We start from the raw sequence: 15,983 nt of genomic DNA, 5'->3' as shown, positions 1-15,983 counted from the left end.
CTCTAGGCTGGAGTGCTGACCCATGAGGTAGATTTCACCCCCCACCTGCTGATGGTTCGGAACTGAGATGATCCCAGCGATCAGAGGGCACACCCTGTGCGCATAGGAAGTGGGGGACACGGGTGGCCCTTCAACGCAAGAAAGCACGGGAGGGAAGGGGCCCTGCCGTCCCTCCCTTCTAGTCCTCCCCGGATTCACCGCGTTGTGCTGACACCAACGGTCGACCCTGTTTGAGTGGCCCAGGCAAGGTGCCAGTGGGGTCCCCACAGCAGAAGTCTGACAGTCGGCACAGGGCAGAGTCTGTTCCTAATCCAGAGTGGGCCGTTGCCATCCTGATGAGGCTCTGGCAGTTGGAAGGACCTCTGAGTGCCCATCTGTTGGTTTCCCAACGACCATGTTTATCCTCCCGAGAAACGGATGGAGTGAGTCACCGTCAGATCTTAATAACTGTGCGTCTAAAGCTGCTTCCAAAACCTGCAGACTTCGGGCGGCTGGGTGGAAATACTGCGGAAGGCCAGCGGTTCTGCTTGTAATGGCAGCAAAAGACCCGCCACGTGCGATCTGCCGCCTTTGGAAGGAGAATTCAGTAGGTTCGGGGGATTATTGTCAGCATTTGCAATGTAAAGGCAGAATTAAATATTACAAAGAACGGAAAGCGTTCTATGGAGGGCATGTGCAAAATATATACCCATTTGGAAGCCTACATTGGATTTGTGTCACTGTTTGAGACTTTAACTTGCTACAGAGAGGCAAATGAGTTGTCAAATTATACCACAGAAAACATACATTTGGAAAATAATCTGGGATTGCAAATTTATTCCCCGGACAAATAAGCACAGCAAAGGAATAACCAGGTCAATGCTTGCTTTTTTGGTTTGGAATGGCTTCAGATCAATTCTGTTATACTACAGTTCAGTAGCACGGAGTGCCATCTGGTGGCCCAGCTGTTTCCCCATCTAGCCCCTGTCTCAGTAATTTATGCTCTGGTGAGCTCTTAACTAGACTACTGCAATGCACTCTATGTGGGGCTGCCCTTGAAGACTTTTCAGAAACCAGCACTTGTGCAAACCCCAGCAGCTGGGTTAATAATCCGGACCAGAAGCTCTGAACATAGAACACCAATTCTGGCCTGCTGGCCTTGGGCTCGTTTTAACATAGAACACCTGCTTGGTTTGGCTCTGCAGGGCTTAACAAAATGCCTCTCCCAGCCACCATCTGCTTGGATAACACTGTACTCGGCATTGGAGGCCTTCCTCCTCCGACGGGCACCCAGCGTCAGCCAAGAAGCAGCGCCTCCTCTGTGGCAGCCCCCCCCCCCAGTATGGGACAGTCTCCCCACTGAGGCCTGCTGGGCCCCAGCTCTGCAGCTTGTTTGGTCAAGCTTGCCCTCTGTGCCAGGGCATTTAACAGCTCTAAACCACACATGGCTGTTCCTGTTTTTAATTGGCCTATTTTAATTAACTTGCCTTAGTTGTTTGCATTAGTTAAATTCAGGTTTTTGAACTGCTGTGGTGAAATTGTATGATGTTTTGTTATCTTTTGTATTTCATACTGTGATTGGTTGTATTTTAGGAATGATGCTAAACATCCCAGAGAGCCTCAAGTATGGGGTGGTATAAATATAAATAAATAAATAAATTCTATAAAGGGTCTAGATTTAGTTGATTGGAATGAACCCTCTGAAGGGAATGCCTCAAATACTAAGATGTTATAGAATGTTCATAAACATCCCAACTGCTCAGATGTTTTGACCGATGTCAAGAGAGTGGGACCAGAGGCCCGTGAGAAAGGGTCGAGAAAGGGTTAAGCAATGCTATCACAGTTCAGGTTAGATGTTAAATTGTGTGTGTATATGCGTGTGGTACACTGATTTTTACACAGTCTTATGGCGTAAATCAGGGAAGGGCTGATCAACAGGTTGAATGCAAAACGGTGGCAAATTGAGGACCGGATGCCAGGAGGAGTGATAGACCTGCTAATCCGCATGTTAATTTAGAGGGAACTCATTCGGATGTAAACATGGCTGTTGTTAAGCAATTGGGAATTGGAAATGGTTGCAGATGTGCCGACAGACAGCCGGAGATTTAAAAGCAGATCCTAATCTACCTGCATCCGCCTCAGTTGTGAATGAATGTTTGTGTGAAAGGGTTGTGAAAGACCATGTCCGGTGGACAGCCCAAAACCACACTGGAAAATGTTGTGGCTCTCCCTTTTTTGATCGATTTCTTTCTCAAAAATGAGTTCAGTGCCACCTTTTCTGTTTTGGATATGCAATTTCGCCGTCTTTGATGAATAGGGACATGTCCAATCAAAATGAGTACATTTGGATTTCACTGACCTGAGCTGCGTTTAAGGGAGCTGGCGTGGTATAGTGGCTAAGAGTGTGGATTTGGGACTCAGGAAGTCTAGCTTCGAGTCCCCACTCGGCCACGGAGCCCGCTGGTTGGTGGCTTTGGGCCAGTCACAGGCTCTCGGCCCAGCCTGCCTCGCAGGGTTGTTGTTGTAAGGGTAACACTGAGAGTAGCTGGAGGAGAATGAGGTAAGCCACTTGCAGTTTGGTGTAAGGAAACAGGCCACGTAGAGATGTCTTCTTCCGGAGAGAAGAACCTGGGTCAGAAGAGTGGTACAGCCATGGCTCGGAATCACTTGAACCAGGCACAGTTGTGGGAGAATCGAGATGCGGTCTCTTTCAGCCAACCCTGTATTTTGGGAATGGCTACCGAATAAAATGCAGAAGCACTTTCCTAGGTTTCCTAGGCTAGGAAGAAATCGATTGATCTGCAGTGAATGCCGCAAGGCAGGGGTTCCCCTCTGATCCGGAAGCGGCCTCTCCTTTACTAGCTCCCCGTAGTTTTCCTGTTTTGATGTCCGAAGGAGTTTTAGAGATGACATGGATCAGGTGAGGATTTTGATCCGCCAGTCTCAGACTCGGAGCTGTTATACCGCACGGTTTGGTAGCTGGGGAAACCGGTCCCCTTGCTGGGCCGCGTTAAATCTTAGCTTCGAAGGTTCAGCTGCTCCCTGGGAATTGCATGTTATGGGAGCCGCTTCCTGCATCGAGCACCAAGTCAGTGGGGAAATGCAGACCAACTCCAGTGGCTCTGAACTGTTGTGAGTCCCTTTGTGGCTGCGTAATTCCTGTGAGGGAGGTGGAATGTTGCGGGGGGGGCAAGATCTTTAGGCACGTCGGTGCGTCCCGTACCTGCCGTCTCCCTTGCGCGTGCCGCTGTCCATGCACACAGCTTCACACTGAGAAACGGACTGTGCACACACAACCGCACGCAAGCTTTTGGGTCGCTGTGCTGTGGAAGGGGAGCCTGGCCACGGGACGGGGCGGACAAGCCGAAAGGTCTTGAGAACCACCAGGATAATTGTTGGAAGGGATTCCTGGGTTCACCCATTACCTCACCTGCTATCCATGGGTCCACCCCTTCCGGAAAGGTCCAGGCGGCAGGCACTGGTGTCTGCAAGGTGGGACCCTGCAGGCAGAGGTCTCCGCTTCCTTGCCACCTGGCGCCCGGATCCCATCGTCCTGGAAGAGTCTGTGCCAGTCAGTCTCTGCCGTCCTGCCGCTTCCTCCTGCCCGCAGCTGCAGGGCTTCTGGGGCTGGGAGAGGCCGTGGGGACGCTCCCTTCCCGCGCAGAAGGAGTGAGAGGGCTGATTAATGGGTGGGCGTGTGGGGCCGAGCAGGTGACCTGCCCTGCCTGGGACCGTGCAGCTTGCCTATGTAATGTGCCTTCGGTGCCCTTTGAAGTTCCTCAGGGCCTCATCTGCACGTCCTGAGGACGGGAACCCGTGGAAGGATCCCTGAGAGGAATCTCGCCAACATGTTTTTGGCACTGACATTTCGTCTGCGGAGAACCATCAAGTCACTTCTGGAAAATCATTGAACCATAGAATAGGAGAGTTGGAGGGGACCCACAAGGTCATCTAGTCCACCCCTCTGCTCAATGCAGGACCACAACTCAAAGCATCCCTGAGCGAGGGCTGCCCAGCTGCCCTTGAATGCCCCCAGTGTGGGAGAGCCCACCACCTCCCTGGGAAATTGCTTCCACAGCCGCACTGGTCTAACTGTCAGCAAGTTTTTCCAGCTGGAATCCAGCTTCCTGCAGCTTGAGCCCATTATTCTGAGTCCCGAATTCTGGGATGATCCAGAGGAGACCCTGGCCTCCCTCTTTGTGGCAGCCTTCCAAGTAGAGCGCTCTCCTGCCTCCCCTCAATCTTCTCCAGGCTAAACGTGGACCCAGACCTTCCATCTCTCCGCTTGGGCTTTGTCTTCGGTCCCCGGATCATCCTCCTTGCCCTGCTCTGAACCCTTTCCGGCTTGCCTGCATCTTTCTTTAGCGGCGATGCCTGGAAGCAAGTAGCAGCCCTGTCAGACCTGTGCAGCTCAACGTGGAGAAGAAGTCACAAGCAGGGGGCATTGGGGGGGCACATGTACCCCACTTTCTCCACATGGCCCCCCCTTTTCTGTTTAGGTGCAAGGCTAGCGCCAGGCTCCAGTGTATGAGCATGATTGCTGATATACAGCAAGAATGTAGATTTTAATTCCCTGGCTTTTCACTGGGAGGCATTGCACGAATTTCCTTTTTAGGGCACAGACCAAGAGGTTTGAGGGGGAGCCATTCTGTTCGGAGGGATATTCGCCACCGTTGTTTGTCTCTGCTTTGGGTTTGTGAAACGGGAGGGCCGGAAACCCTCCCCCCCTCCCCACATGGAGAGACTTGGAAAATACAGTAACGGTCACCCCCTTCCCCAGCATCAGTCGGAGCTTCTCTGTAAATAAAACGAAATGATTCTGTAGCGAGGTCACCCCAGTTCTTGGCCAAGGAAAGATGGATTTTGCGTAACTTGAAATCAGGAGTGAATCTCTCCCTGCTCGCCTTTCTCCAGGCTCTCCAGCCCTCTTCCATATTCAGAGATGGATCCTGAGATGTTCTCCCTGCCTCTGCATCAAGCAAATTGGGCGCATTTGCATATGCATGTTTATTTAGCACAATTCCCTCTGATTTTGCCTGCCGCCGGGAGAGGCAGGGAAGGAGCTCTTCAGGGGACCAACCTGCTGCCTCTGATCTGGCAACTGCATCATTTCAGCAAAATTAGAGGAAGGAACCGGAGGCTGTGTGAGCTGGGAGGCAGCTGCCGCAGGCGCTTCGAGAGGCCAGGGTCTCCTTCCTCTCTGGGCAGTGTATTTTCAGGCATGCTGCTCTGTCTCTGGCCCTTTGGTATATTTTCCTGCTCGTTTGCTTCCCAGTTACCTTCCTGCGGGTTCCCAGGTGCCTGCAACCACCCCTCCCCCCGAGGTACACCTGGCACTGAGGTACCTCTAGTATTTGGCCAGATGGGATGGCGGGAGGGAGGTCCCCTGGCCGGAAACCTCCCAGATATTTTGGAAGGGCATTTTTTGAAAAGCTCAGCCAGGCGGCCGGGATGTCCAGGGCGGATTACACGGAGTCTCTTCAGCGTCGGATGGTGCAGCTGGATTAATTTAGGTGCTGCAGGATTGCAATCTGTTCTCAACTGAAGGCATAAAACGGCCGCAAAACAGAGCCCGACATGACATGGAGCAAATGAAAGTCAACTGCCGGTCCCGGCAGAAGTCCTGAAAGCTTTTCTGTGGCTCAAACGAGCGTTGCCTGGACATGCCTTTTACAGAGCATGAGCACTGGTCTTCTTCACAGCCTCACAATCCTTGAATCTTCTGATTAAGGGATTCCTGTTCCCTGATCCACCCTCTAATTCATCGGAACCCCCTTGGTCTTGTTTGGATCGTTTCGATCCTGTCAGGCCCAGTTTAGAACTAGCGAAGCTTCCTTGGATTTAGCTGGAAAGGGCGGATTCGGTGTCATTACGAATTGCGCCCAAGCTGGAGTCCTGCCCCACTGACTTCATGTATCAGTTCCGTGGGGGCAAGATGGAGCCCTGTGGGGCACTGTGGCCAGGGGCTTGGCACCGCTTACTGAGAGCCAGTCATGCCTCCAGGAATCCCATGGCAAACGGTCTCCAAAGCGGCCGAGAAGTCCAAGAGAGCAAGGTACACGCAGCCCAGTTCCCAGCATAGGTCAAGTGGGTTTTGGCCCATCACCAGGCTGGAAACCAGGCTGAAATAAATCCACTGCATCCCGAAACTCTTGGACCTGAGAAGTTACCACAAGCTGCAGCCCCTTGCCCAGGAATGGAATTCCGAAGAGCGGTTGGAATTTGGTGCTTCTGACCAAGGTGTCTGGCAGGCCTGCCAGGAAAGGGGCGGCCAGACCCCTGTAATGCAAGCAGTGCATTGCACCGAAAGGAGGAGCAGTGGCACTTGGGTCAGGGAAGCCTGCAGAGATGGTGCTGAATGCGTTTCTTGCTTCCGGACTGGAGGGGCTGGAAACTCTGGTGCAACAGGAAAGGCAACACGGTGTTCGTCTACCCAAAGAAAGTGGCATCCCAAATTATTTATTTGCTTCCTTCCTTGCTTGCTTTCTATACCGCCCAGTTGCTGAAGCTCTTTGGACAAACGGCATCAGCAGCATCCTAAAAACATCACCACACAAAGCTTTAAAATCAAATGTATACAAAAAAAGTTACAGTGGCTTATATGAATTGGCTCATATGACCTATTTAAGCCACGAACCAAGCCTTGGTGAAGTAATTAAAGGCCCTGTGGTGGGTGAAGGACCTCTCAACCTGCTGCGGAAAAGAAATCAAGGTCGGTGCCAGGCGAGCCTCAGCAAGGAGCTCGTTCCCGAAGTGGGGGCTGCCCCGGAAAAGGCCCTTCTTGTTGCCCCCAGGGGCACCTCGCTTGAGGCGAGCCATGACTGCACGCTCGCCTGTAGCAGGATCCTGCCCTCCTCCTCCTCCCTCTCAGGTGCGCTGCTTTTGGCAGTCCTGGCACTCGTGCCGTGTGGCAAACTGGCCCGTTCTGCGCCCATTCGGCCGCCTTGTTCTCTCTCCATGTTTCGCAAACACCGCTGGAAATGCTCGTTTTGAGGGGCAGCGTGTGGTGTGGTAGTTCCAGTCCCCGCTTGGCCGTGACACATGCTCGGTGGCAGCCCTGGATCCGTGGCCTGGCCTACCTCACAGGATTGTTGCTGTGAGGATAGAAATGGAGTGGAGGAGGACGAGAGAAGCTGCTTCGGGTTCCTTGCTAAAGGCAGAAACGCCAGACAGGGTATAATGCATTCTGATAACACAGAGAAAAGGTATTTATTTTGAAGGGCCACATACGAACTCCGCGGAAAAACCACATCCCCACCCTCGCTGGCACGTTGCCCCGTGCTGACATGACGGTGGACGCGCACGTGGGCCTGGGGCAGGGACGGGGGGCTTCACACCCGCAGCGGAAGGTCTGAGCGCCGCAGGCCCTGCCCGGATGCGCCCAGCGGGCTCTTCCGGGGCCCCTTCCGTTCCCCATTACATGGGGAAAGCCCTCCGATTGCAAAGTGGCTCTGGGTGGCACTGCCTTTGAAGACGGTCTGGTCACGACCGCGGCACAGACCAGGGTGGCGTGGCTGCTTACGAGGACTGGCCGGCAAGAATGCGTAGCCCCAAGCCTCCGCCAGCTGTGGGCCCCCAGCTCAGTTCAAAGTCTTGTCTCTGGTATATAAAGAGTTGAGCCAACGGAAGAGACCTGCTTCTCAGTTTGGTTATTTATTTAAAGCTTTCCTATGCCATCCCATTACTAAAATTCTCTGGATGACTTACAGAGGACAAAAAAACCCCAAGAACAAAATGCATAACAACAACACACAATACACTGCATCCAATAAATAATGATAAAACAAGGATAAAACCAATTAATTATTAAAATACTGGGAAAATAAAAAGGGTTAGGGTTGGGCATGGAACCTCATCTCAAGTGCAAATCTACTCCGGCTGCAGGTGAGAACCTGTCCAAAAATAAATAATAGAAAACCGGATGTCATGTGAAGGGGTGTTGATATAACCTTTGTACTGACATGCTGGTTTGCTATGCACAATTTTTGTTTTGGTATGCAGGAGAAGATGATCACATGACCCTCCAACCAAATGAAGTGGTACAGTCCTGACACTAGTTTCCCATTCACCGAGTGCAAAATCCCACTTCTTACTACATTGTTGCATGGGAAATGAGACATTTCCCCTACATGTTTGTTTGCTTGTGTGGAAAGTTTCTACCCTACCTTTCCAGCAGAAAACATCTTCAGGATGGCGTGTGGAATAAACATGAGCCATCATATTAATAACAGTCTCCTAGACCTTATTAAAATAGAGTAGTGCTATTTTATAAAACAAGAAGTACAGGAAAAAATGCTTGTTAGAAGCTCTGAGAAGTAGAATGGACACCTGGATGCCTAAATGGCCATATATTTTATAACCATGCCATTCTGGGACCTAAATTAGGCATGCATTATTTTAGTAGAAAGAATATTTAAAATGCACGTGTGTAAATATTCTGTTCTTTGCAGCTTTAAGGATGCCCTGGAAAACCAGGGGCCTTTGGAGCAATCCTTATTTGAATGTTGATTCATATGGCCCAGGTTGGTACCATAAGCCAAGGCATGCCACAACTGTCCTTGCATTTCTTCTGATCCGAAAACCTCATGGCATCAAATGGAGTTTTCCAGCCTATTTTGACCCAGTTTGCTCCAGACACCCATAAGGGCCCTGATCCGGCACCATCCCCGACGTAGGCTTCCAAGATTCAAACGCTTCTTCCCTCCACCGCAACTTTGAATGCTGTTCCATCGCTTTCGACAACAGCAGAAAGCTCGGTGAGCATTTGACCTTATATTTCTGGATAAGCCCCAACAAATATCACTCTTCAAAGAAAGGGAATGTTCATGTGGACCTAGACAGTTTTGCAGTAGAACAAAGCAATTTCTTCATCCTTAAAAAAATAATTGGAACACTTCAAAGCAGGACAAAGGCTGTGCTCGCTTATAATAAATGGGATGCCCCGTATCTTTGACACTTACAGTTTTGTAACTGTGGTTTCTTTCTTTTAGCCTGAGCTTGGTGCTTTATGTTGGTCAGAGAATTAGCTCTGAGTTTAGTGAGATTTTTCCCTTGGTGTCCATGGAAATGGATGTACTCATTTACATGTTGCAAATGGAAACAAGAATTCTGCTGCACTGTGGCAACTTCTTTCAGTCAAGCTTCACACCTTGGCGACCCCCTAAGTCAGGGGTCCTCGAACTTTTCCACCGCGGGGCCAGATGAAAGCTGCTGGTGCTGAGCAAGGGCCGGAAAGGAGGTGCTGGTGGGGCGCACGGGCCGGCACGGGGGCAGGGGGAGGCGGGGGGTGGGCGAACGCACTCCACAAGGCAGGCGCACGAGGCAGCGGTTTGCTTGCTTGGAGATCATTTTCTCTGAGCGAGCCAACCGCTGTCTCCCTGCACGGCGGGTCCAAATGCGCATGGCGGGCCGGACAAATGGGCATAGTGGGCCTGATCCGGCCCCCGGGCCATAGTTTGAGGACCCATGCCCTAACTTCCTTCTGTGGCATTTGAAAAACTTCAGGATATTTAGCAGACAGTTTCAGTTTGCAACAGAACCAATTTTATTTATTCATTTCAAACTTTTCTAGGCTGATCCATTACCGAGGTCTCGGTACGCTTTAACAATACAAAATGTCAAATAAAACACAGCATCCTAAACGCTCAGCTAACAAGAAGACCCCAACTTTGTGGAGGCCCTTTGCAACCTTCATCACTTGGAAAGGTCATTAGAGGTCCTTGTGCATTTATTTGCATAGCCCTGGGATATTTCCATACGATGATTTCATTCCAGAAGATGAATCTGCTGCTCTGAAGATGGGAAGAACTTTGCTGCCTGTTTGTAGGTGCTAGCGGCGTTTTCAAAAGGCGTTCCCAAAATCATGCCAAAGGTGCAATAGGGCCAGTGATCGGAAAACCTGTAATATGTCTGGTTAATACATGGGGACCCATGGAGCAGCTGGTCTGTGAAGATGCCGAGCAGCCGGATCGCTTCGCTTTGATGCCCTGCAAATTGATTCCACGGTCCACACATTGTCTGGGAAACCATTCGTGTTTCTCACCCACCCCGTTGTGAGCGCTCCACGGATGTTGTGATATGAAGGCCACTCGTATTATTATCATGGTCCTGAGGTGCGGCCTTGTGACTGGACCGCAGGGCTGGCCGTGGAGGCACTTGAAGCTTCCTCGTTCCCACGATATTCCTGAGGACAGACCCGGAAAGGCTGCCCGCAGCCTGCAACTCTCATTGGCGGACGTGGTTTGGAGGGGCTGGTCCGGCGTGGGAGGGCGGGCGGTGGGTCTGGGGCATCCAGCAAGCAGGAGGACATGGAGGCATCGGGACACGAGGGGAGAGGGGGCCCACCTGGCGGTGCTCCAAGGCGGGGGCTTCGCGCAGGTTGAACAAGGCGAGAGCAGGGCTGGGTGCCTCAGGCTGGCTTCCGAGGAGCCGAGCCAAGAAACGTGTATCGGCTGCGTGGTCCCGTGGCGGAGCTTGGGGGAGCAGAGGCTCCCATGAAATTGGGTGGTGGTGCCACCAGCTGGGCATCCGTGAGCTTCCCTGTCGGATCTTCTGTCCCGTCAGAATGCTCTGGAAGCAGGAGCCTGCGTGCGTGCACAGAAGCAGCAGAGGTGTTGCAAACATGCAAGGACTCGATCGCGCGAAGCCAGCAAGGGCGCACGTGTGCATCCGCGGGTCCGGGACGGAGGACGCAGAAACAAGAATTCGGTCCAGTGCAAAGAGCTTTGGCATGTCCTTGGTTTTGGACGCCCTCCCTGCGGACTCCCCCATGAGGCCGAGAGCCTGCCTCCCCGCCTCGCACCGCTGCCCTTCCCTCTGCCCGTGGGGAGAATGCTGGCCCCCAACTGCTTTCTGAAGCCGTGCGTTCCAGCTCATGGCCATTCTGTTCGGAAGCCCGCAGGCAGTTTTTGCAATGGGTGGTATAGAAATAAGACCACCAAGGCGGCGATATCTGCCGACAGCCCAGATGATGGAAGAGAAGGTGGCAGGGATTTGATGGTGGCTACGCGCTGGTGAGTGAATGCATTCTGCACATGCCCAGGGGCGCATGTTCCTTGCCGAAGATATGCCTCAGCCAGATCACGTGGCTCTCACTGAAGCATCTACGTTTTCACTTGGTGCCGCTGACATCAAGCAGGAGAGAAAGCAGAAGGGAAAGTGGCAAAGTGCAGAATAATAAGCTTGGTGAGAAAGGGACGAAGGCAGCAAGCTGGGCGTCCGTCCGTCCGTCCGTCCGTCCATCCTCCGCTCCTTGTGAGGCAGCTCAGCGCAACCCAGTCGCCGTGCGCCGGAGCGCAGGGGAGCCTGTGGCGGGATCTGACGGCGTAGAGCGCTTCGGTCAGGCCTCCTCGGGTCGTTCTGCACAAGGGGCTCCCCCGCCTTGAATATATTTCAGTTCCGCGAAGCCCAGGGTTCCCCCAGGCCCACTGGTGCTCCCCTTGCGCGGGGGTCTCACTGTGTCGGCTGTGCAAGCGCTGGCGCTTGGGCTGAACCGGAAGTGGAGGGGGAGCTGCTGACTGCTTGAAAAGTGAACGCCGGGCACCCAGAGCAGTGGGACCGGGCGTCGGGGCTCCTGACGCTTGGGGCGGCCCTCGCTTTCGTCTGCAGCCCCGCCTGTTGTGGCCGCTCGGGTGTCTCCTTGCCACCACACACCTCCCAAGTCCGTGAGCAAACTATTTCCCTTTCCCGCCAAGCTGCCGTCTTCTCACCCCATCCTCTCGTCGCTCAACGAAGCCCCCTGCATCTGTCTGCCTGGCTCTGGCCGGGCCCCCTCCTCTCTCGCTTGCTTTCCACCCCCACCCCCTTGCCAGCCGTGTCGTTTCTCCCTCTGCGGCAAGACGCAACCCGCCCCTCGGCTGGAGCTCTGCCCCGTGCTTTCTGGGTGACTCCTGCGCTGGCCGCCGTGACCTCCCATCCTGGCCTCCCCGCTTAGTCCTCGCTGCTCCCAGTGCGTTGCAGAAGGCTGCCTCCGGCACGGCCAGCCTCTGCCCACCTGCTGTGCCTCCTCAAGCCCCTTCGCGTGGCCCCCGACCCTTTCCCGCCCCTGCGCGGGCCCCTTGCTCAGGGTTCCACTGCCCCAGGGCCGGCCCTCCCACGAGGCAGGGTGGGGCGGTGGCCTCAGGCGGCGGTGCGGAGACAGGCCTGCCTCGCGTCCTCCGAGCTCCCAGGGGGCTGCCCCCTTGCTCAAGGAAGGGTCTGCAGTCAGACGCTCCAGCGGCGCTCAGGGGGTGGGGAAGAGCAGAGCCGGACCGCCTCGCCTCCGGTAGCAAACATCTGGGGCTTATGCTCGTTGCCATTCCAGACCTGTGGCTTTTGCTTCTTAGGCAGGGTCAGCAGGGCTGTGTTTCATCTGCTCCGTCGGGGCACCGTCTGTGGCCCCCCAGGGCTGTGCCCGTTCCCACAGCCAGAGGAACCAGGGATGGAACCGAGACAGAGGCGGCTGACCCCGAGCGACGGCTCCGTACCTCTGGTGCTTGCTGCACTGACGTCGTCACCTCGAGGCCACTGGAAGTCTCTGCCCTTCCCAAGAATGCTGCCTGTTTGTCCGTGGCGCTTCTGTGCATGAACCGTCCCCCTGAAAACGCGTATTTTCTACCCTTCTCCAAGTGTGGCTGAGGGTTAAGTCAGGGCAATGTTCTTTGCCGGGTCGCTCCCCTCTCTGCCCCACCTCCCCTCCCTCCCTCCCTTTCCTTGCCATTAATTTCAGATTGCAGAATTTTTGGGAGGCGAAACCTGCCCGTGTTCGAACGGCCAGAAGGGACTCCTTGCATGACGGGGGCTTGCTCCATGGGAGGTTGGAGGAGCAGGGACCAGGACGGGTGCAGTGCAGAGGGGACCGTGCCGAGCACCGGCCTGACCCCAGGAAGCTGCCAGATGCCAGAAATGTCACCAGCGCTGAGATGCTGCTTTGGTGAACAAGCTGATTCCCTCGAACAGGGATGAAACGAACGGAGTCTGAAAGCTCAAGATACTCAACTTGCTGCTTTGGAAATCTTGTGCTCCTCTCTTGCCTCCTCGTTGCAAAGGGCAGCAGAAAACTGCACTGAGAAATGAGGGCTCTGCAAAAGGGAAGCCAAGTCAGCTGGTGGGTGAATCTAGTCGACTGCCCTCATTTGCATAATGATGGATGCGAAAGCGAAGGCGGGTTTACTCTGTTGGCTCGCCTGTGATGAGCAATTAAGATGAAGCAGGGCTGACCTATATGTGTAATTACTCTGGTGCGAAATCTCCAGACAGCACCTTTTGGGCAGGATAGGTTACATATGCTCAGAGGCACTTTCTCCCTCCAGTCCCAAAATGTATAAATATGAAACATGGGAAATGCCAGGGCAATATATATTTTCAGACCAGAGTTGGGAAGGTGGTTCCCACTGGTCCACCCTGGGAACCTCCCCCGACCCCAGGGATCTTCCACATCCCAAGCAGCCCCGTACTCTGGATCCCCTCTTCCTCTTCCCGCCTGCCGCTGCTTCCCGACCCTCCTGCCGCCCCCCTTGCCGCCGCCGCCTCTGCTCTGCCCAGAGCCCAGACTGGGTGGGGGCTTCTGGCCCACCTTTCCTCGCACCTTTTGGCCCTTCTTTCCACTGAGGCGTCCCCCCGGCTGCCTTTCCGTTCTCCTTTCTTGTCACCGCCGAGTCTTCCCATTGCCGCTCCAAGGAATTTAAAGCGTCTATTCAAGACAGTACTTTGTGAATGTGAAAAAGTTCGGTTTGGAAACACTGTCCGTATGTTATGCATTCATTTCCCCCTTCTCAGCTCATGTCCCACGCTGCCCTTCCGCAAGGCCCTCCGTAACGATAATAAAGCACCTTGTGGTCCGACCAGTGCAAGAGATTTTAATTCGAGGGCGACTATAATAGCCTTATTACACTTGCGGGTTCCAGTGGCATATAATGGGAACAGCGGGCGTGTGGTCCCAGCAAGTGCAGCTGGCGTCGTCTGGTGCACGCTTCCCAGTGAAACCTGAAAACGAAGCAGCAGCTCTCCTGAGAAGAAAGGGGAGCTTGGAGCCGGCTCCCCAAGCGTTTGTCCTGGTCCCATGCCCACCCCGGAGCCGATACTTATTTCTGAGGATGCCAGAGGCAGGGCGGTGGGGAAAGTGGGCATTGAACCTCCCCTCCCGTGGCGCCACTTGCCTTTCTGGACCCGCTCACTGCTGGAAAGGAGGGCAGGAATTCTTGCTCTCCCAAGGTCTCAGACGTTTGTCGAGCTGTAATGGTATTGAGCACCCTGGGCTTGCCGTCAGGATGTTCGGACCGACTGTGCTCCTTGCTCGTCAGACCCCACCTGGAATCCCGTGTCCAGTGCTGGGCACCAAGATTTGAGAAAGAGGCAGGAAACTTAGAAAAGGGTCCAGCGGAGGGCAACCAAAATGACCCAGGGTTTGGGGACACTGCCCTGTGAGGAGGGACTGAGAGAGCTGGGCATGTCCAGCCTTGGGAAGAGAAGACTGAGGGCGGGCGTGATCTCCCTCTAGAAGTGCCTCCAAGGCTGCCACAAAGAGGAAGGTCAAGGTCTCTTCTGGCCAGAGTGCAGGGCATGGAATACTCAGTTCAAGTTGCAGCAACCCAGATTCAGGCTGGACACCAGGAAAAGCTTCCTCATGGTCAGAGCAATACAACAGAGGAGCCAGCTGCCTGGAGGGGTGGGGGGCTCTCCCACGCTGGAGACATTCAAGGCAAAACTGGGTGGCCCTCGGTGGGTTGGGGTGACTTGGTGTCCTGCAGCAACAGAGGGCTGGACTCGAGGGCCTTCTGGCCCCTTCCAACTCTGCTGTTCTTTGATTCTATGATCCATCCTGGGGTTGAACTCAGGAAAAAGCATTGGAGAGTTTACACGTAGGTCATGGGACGGATGGTTTGACACCTGTCCCTTTGTGCCCTCCGAGTTGCTTTGATTAAAAAAAAACATATTCCACTTTTAAACCTGCAGCAAATGAACATATAAAATGTACACACAGTGCTTTAAAATGGTTTAAGGCATGCCGCCCGCTCGCTGGAGGCTCCGGGAAGACTGACGGCTGAACCAGTGTTGGGTTTGTTGAAATCTGCGTGCTGCAAAAGTGGGAGGAAAAGGCGCTCGTCCTGCAGGGGAACAAAACAATAAATCAGCCAGCCCTTCTTTTGCTCGTTTTAAATAACTCACAAACAGAATGGAAAAAGGCAGTTTTTCATTTTTAATGCTCATCTTTGACCTGCAATGTATTAATAAGCGACTTCAGTCAGAGTTGTATATTAAAAGGGGAGGGGAAGGTGTCTTCTGTCGTGTAAGTGAGTTTTTAAAAAGAGTGGAGGCTGAACTTCTTTTGCTTGCTTTTCCCCACCTTAGCAGACTAGGAGAAGCAGGGAAAGTTCTCCAGCAGTTGGGTGTCTAATTTTGTATATCCCGGTAAGCTGTTTGGAAGGAAAATTCAGGAAAGAAATGCAATCCGTTGTCGCCTTTGCAGTTTCTCTCTTTCTTTGCTTGCTTCAGTGAGGACTCGGGTGTGTGGGATTGGTATCCTGAGAAAGGAAAATGTGCAGAGAACGCCCCCCCTGCAGCTTAAACCCACCCAGAACAGTATTGCAGGTCTAGAAAAGTTAAATGCCCCCACCACTCATTCAATCAGATTCCCTGAAGTTAGCAGCACCCGGAGGCGCAGTGAGAATACAGGACCGCGGATATCTGGAATAACCAGCCCGGATCGAAACCTTGCCTTTCTCTTAATCCAAGATACTCACACAGGCATTGTTCTAAGGAGACTGACTTGGCTAAAGACACTGTCTTCAGAACTGTTGCTACCAAAAGGGACCAAGCGAGCGCTTATTTTTGAGCCTGCAGATTTGAAGTAAGTTTCGCCCTTGCAACATGAAGATTGATTATACCTTTGGAAGCAGGGATGTGCATGTGACATTTGCTTCAACCTTTAACCTGGGCCTTTGCTGAGGTTTCTTCTGATTCGTCCCCCAAACCGCCTTCCCAGGGTTGTTTACTTGTATCTGGGATGCTCACAAATGAGGCAATTA

The sequence above is a fragment of the Varanus komodoensis genome, unplaced genomic scaffold, assembly GCF_004798865.1.
Source record: "Varanus komodoensis strain SLA01 unplaced genomic scaffold, ASM479886v1 scaffold40, whole genome shotgun sequence".
NCBI lineage: Eukaryota > Metazoa > Chordata > Lepidosauria > Squamata > Varanidae > Varanus > Varanus komodoensis.
The sequence above is the reverse complement of the archived record's forward strand: the minus strand, read 5'-3'. Positions refer to the sequence as shown.